Consider the following 5,406-nt stretch of genomic DNA (forward strand, 5'->3'; position numbering starts at 1 on the left):
CATTGGGTATGTAATTGGGCATCTGTCTCTATTGAAAAGAGAGTCCTTTTCAAGTTATACTATCAAAACACAAATTTTTCCTCTATTGACTGTAAAAATCATCTGTTACTATCTAAACTGTTATGAGAAGGGAAATGCAAAAAAGTCCAGAAGGATGAAGTCACCTTTAAGTCTACTGGAAAGGGAGACAGGATTGGACACTTTGGTGGCCAGGAAAACAAAAGTTTCTTTTCAGGAGATGCACAGAAAGACAGATCTTTATTTTCATGTAACCAAGAAACAAAGTCTCTTCCTCATGGGACATGAAGGAGCACAAGCAGGACAGCTGGAGAATTAGTGGGGACACTGACTCACAGTTGTCACCAGGGCAGGCGGTTTCCATCAGCTCCGAATGCAGATGGCTAGGGTGTGTGGTAAGTCAGGAACACACAGCTCTCGTCAGGCTTCTGTTCCAGCAGGGAAGGCCCTCCATGCTGGAGAACTTCCCAGTGAGGACGAGAAATGATGGTGCAAAGCAGAAAACGTAGGAAGTTTCAAACATGTGCTGATATTTTACGATGATTTTTCCATACTAAAGCGAGATCTAGATCCTTGTGGCCCATGGATACCATTTAAGGATGAGACTGTGTGGGACTGATAAAATTCTCAGTTGGTAAAAGCATTTGCTGGGCAAATCAAACAACCTGAGTTGGGTTCTGGAACTCACAAAAAGGGAACAACAGAATTCACTTAGGTCTGACTCAATCTCCCTACATATATACCCACTAATAATTAATAAAAACATGTGGCTTTGTACTTTAGGATATATAGAATAGCCGTATATAGTGGTGATTCATCCTTTTAATCCCAGCACTTCCGAGGCAGAGGCAGGCAGAGCTCCGCGACTTCAAGGCCAGCCTGGTCTACGTGGTGAGTTCCAGGACAACCAGGGCTTACATAATGAGACCCTGTTGCAAACATACCAGAAGAAAGTAGGGAAGAAGGAAACATCTAAAGAATATATATATATTATATGTATATATATAATATTAAACATCACGTTTCAGTTATTTTGTTTGAAATCTTTCAAAAAAATTCTCAGCAGACATAGAATCTTCATTTTGAGGGTCAAGCCAGTTCTCAAGATGCTACTATTATTTTTCTAAAAGATTGGTGTGTCTTCACATGACTTGTCAGTAAGTATGTTTGGAGATATTACCATGGACGTGACTTTTACCTAGACTTGGGAATTTAATGATGTACACTGAGTTCATATTCAGTTGCTAGCACATGGAGAATGATGCAGTCACTTTAAGAACAACAGCAAATGCCTATATGGGACTCAAGGATGGCCCTCTATCAGTGTTCTCAACCTGTGGGCTGTGACCCCTTTCACAGAGAGTACCTAAGACTATTGGAAAGCACAGAAATTTGTGCTACAACTCATAATAGTAGCAAAATTACAGTTATGAAATAGCAACAGAAATAATATTATGGTTAGAAGGTCACCAAAAGATGAGGAACTAGAGTTAAGGGTCATAGCAGTTGGAAGACTGAGAACCATGGTCTACAGGGAAAGGTGATACTGTACAGACAATACAAGGCTAAGGTAGCTGTACAGGGTACAGGAAGAGGAATGGCAGGGGTTCTGCCTCTGGGCTGATGAACACTGTGTGCCATGCTTGTTCCTGGGTACAACAGTGTCTGTCTGGGGACCAGAGAGTATTCAGTTTTAGAGTTATAGAGAGATGGGTTCAGGCCAACTGAGACAAGAGCCAGTGCGGAGAACATGGGAGTTCTGAGACTGTTGCACTTTCAAGATGGGGAGAAAAGGATGGAGGGGGATCCCTTAGGCGATTTTAGCATCCAGAGTTATAATCAGCTAGCCTCCTGTTACTCTACTGTGTGTATCTATATGGGTCTAATATGTGTTGAAATTCAGAGTCTCTTTTGAGAAACAGATTTTTATTTTTTTTAACTTGTTCACTCACTGTTAACAGCAGGTATTTACTTAACTTTAATTTCCTTTCTTCCTTCTGACAGGATCCCCAAGTTGTTCCTGTCAGGCAAGAGCAATGCCACTGTTGAAGCCCTAGCTAAGCCTATGGCTTGATCATTTCAGCATGTTTCTGGAGCCACAGTGGTTACTATCTGTTTACTGCATGCCACACAGTCTTTGAAGATAGCAGATCTCGTGGATTTTCTAGCATTGTTACTTGTCCTCTCTCTCATGCCGAATACGCTACATCAGCTCTCACCCGTATCTATTTCCTCGTGCTTAAAATGAAGACTCTCCTCCGGAGAGCCGGGCTGAGGATTGTGCAAATAAGTACATCAATATCTGGTGCCCAAGACTCATGCTTCCGGGTCCTGCTTAACCCTTCCCTGACTGGGCATCCCTTTTATAAGCTTCATACCACTTTCTAAAGCTTTTGAACTTTTTGACATCGCTGAAGAAACTGGGGACACTTTCTGGAAGGTTTAATTGAGGTTTGCAGTGTTCAGTGACCTTATATCTATTATATGTTGACATTATACGGAAGAGCTTTTAAAAACTGTAATCTTTGCTCTCACCCTTCCCCATGACCTAAAATTAATGCTAATTCATTTAAAGGAATTATTCTAAAGACCAAAGTGATTTGGAGATTCTGTTTTTAGTTTTTTGCAAGACTGGACTATTTGGCCATCTGACCTTGGTCCACCAGGATGCTCTTCCATAATCAGGGATTGGTGTTTGGGATGGCTCATTTTGCTTGCCAATCTGATTACATCTGGAATTAATTAAAACCCCCAAACGGAGGGGCACGTGTGAGGGATATTTTTTCTTAATTCGAAGCGAAAGGATTCACTTCTAATCCAGATCTGTGAGGTGGAAAGATACACCTTTAATCCAGATCTTTTTAGGCAGGAAACCCCACCTCTAACCTGGGCCATGCCTCTTGCCAGAAGCCTACATAAGCACGTGGGAGAAAGAAGCTTTTGCCCTTTGCCTGCCTGCTCTCACCTCACCAGCAAGTCCATTCCTTCATTGGCGCTACAGCCTACTTCTTTGGGATTCTGGTGTACTCTGAAGACCAGCTGAGTCATCCAGCCTTGTGGACTGAGCAACTACTGGGTTCTTAAACCCTCTGTTTGTTGGCAGCCACTATTGGATTACCTGGACCACAGCCTGTAAGTCATTCTAATAAATACCCTTTCTATATACAGGGGAAGATTAATTCTATAAGTTTTGTTACTCTAGATAATCCTGACTAATACAATAATTATTTAGTATAGTATTTATAACACCTTAAGACTTCTTTTCTAATAACTTTTTTGTCTAAATTAATTCCATCCATTTCTTTTTTGGGTCACACAATGAACTAGATTTTTTTCCCCCAGGCAGAAATAACATACTAGATTTTTTCAAGTTGTGATGACTTTAAGAATTAATCTACCTTATAATTTCTTCATTGAACGGCATGAATCTGTGTTGTATAGGTTACTTAAATATGTAATAAAGCACTAAGCTTATAGAAAAACAGATAGTAAATTATTGGTAATTGCTGGTCATTACTGGTAATGCTTAGTGCTGTCATTGGGTTATGGAGGCCTGGGGCAACTACAGATATAGTGGACCTGTTGCTGAGTTTCCTCTGGGAACACAAAGAAGGTGCCTTGGAAGTTAAAACCACCAGCATTGACAAGAAGAGAAAAACTTTAACTTTGCCAAAATCCTAGGGTGGGCATTTCTACCATAAAAATTGTGTAAACTGGGAAATAATTCCAGCATTAAAAACAAACTTAAGCCTTGTTCGGCCATTGGATGATCATCAACCAAAACTGCACGTCTGCACACCTCGTGCTTACTCTGAGCACTGCCTTTAAAGTGGAAGGACCTGGGCATTGGGGGATAGGTGATTTCCATTCAAGCTAAAGGACCTGTGTTCAGATCTCCAGCATCCACACAAAACATCACCAGCGGCTGTCCATGTTTGGACACCAGTGCTGGCAGCGGGATACAGGCAGTGTCTTAGCGTTTCTATTGTTGTGCAGAGACACCATGACCATGGCAACTCTTAGAAAGGAGAACATTTAATTGTGGTGATCTGGCTTACAGTTCAGAGGTTTGGTCAATTATCATCGGGGCAGGTGGCATACAGGCAGACACAGTGCTGGAGAAGGCACTGAGAGTTCTACATTTTGACCCACGGACAACAGGACCTGAACTGTGCACCACACAGAGCATAGCTTGAGTGAAGGAGACCTCAGCGTCCATGCCCACAGCAACACACTTCCTCCCACAAGGTTACACTTGCTCCAACAAAGCCACATCTTCCGATAGCGCCGCTCCCTTCAGGGGCATTTTCTTTCAAACCATCGCAGGCAGAGACAGATGAATACCAAAGTGGACTAGCTAATCATTGTGCCTTCCATTCAGTGAGAACAGTTGTCTCAAGAAGCAAGATAGGACCATCAAGATGGCTCAGTTGGTAAAGACCCTTGTGACAAGCCCAATAACTAGAAAAATGCTGGAAGTTGTCCCCTGCCCTCTCCATGAATGCTATTTGGAGAGTGCATATGTAAATATAAATTTAATTAGGAGAGATTGAGGATGACACTTTATTTCAATCTCTGGGTTCTACATATATGCTCATACACATGCACAGGCACCCCCCCCACATATGTGAACATGCATACGTGCATACACTGCACACATGAAAAATGTATCTTCAGTATATCTTCTACCAAGAAAAGTAACAGGAAATGGGGGAAAAGACCCAGGAATTCTCTCAGTGCAAAGCTGAACACTGTCCATGGGATCCTTCCAGTGGTTTTACTTTCTGGGAACTAGGAGACTTTAACTGTGTTTGCAAGCCCTATTTCGGATCACAGCAGAAACTGTATTAGTTACCTTTCTTGTTGCTATAATAAAATCCCTGACCAACACATCTTAAAGACAGACGGAGGTGTTTTGGCTCAGAGTTTGAGGGCAGCAGGAGCTTCAGGCAGCTGGTTAGCAAACAGGGAGAGAATGCTGCTGCCCGGCTCCTTTTCTTCTTCTTATGTGGTCCAAGATCCTAGATCTTTCGATCCCAGTTAATCCACTCTAGAAATCTCTCCACAGGCAAGTCCACAGGTTTGTTTCTATGGTGATTCTAAATCTCATCAAGCAGTCCTTATGGGATGCTATTTATGAAACCCTAAAGCCTGCCTGCTCTGGGATGCCTTCTACTGGTCCTAGCACTGTTTCCATGGCTGGTTTCTTGTGGTCCTCCCTTGAGACATTCTGAGTGCTGGCATGCTATTTTCATGGCTGTGACTCTTCAAGAACAAAGACAAATCCTATTCTTCATGGAATCCCAAATGTTTGGATGATATCGTCTATGAGGGTCTGTGCTGGCTAGCTTTTTTTTTTTTTTTTTTTTTTTAAAGAGACAAGGCCAG

This window comes from Alexandromys fortis, unplaced genomic scaffold (assembly GCF_014885135.2).
Source record: "Alexandromys fortis isolate MF-2015 unplaced genomic scaffold, M_Fortis_MF-2015_v1.1 scaffold_18, whole genome shotgun sequence".
Taxonomy (NCBI): Eukaryota; Metazoa; Chordata; class Mammalia; order Rodentia; family Cricetidae; genus Alexandromys; species Alexandromys fortis.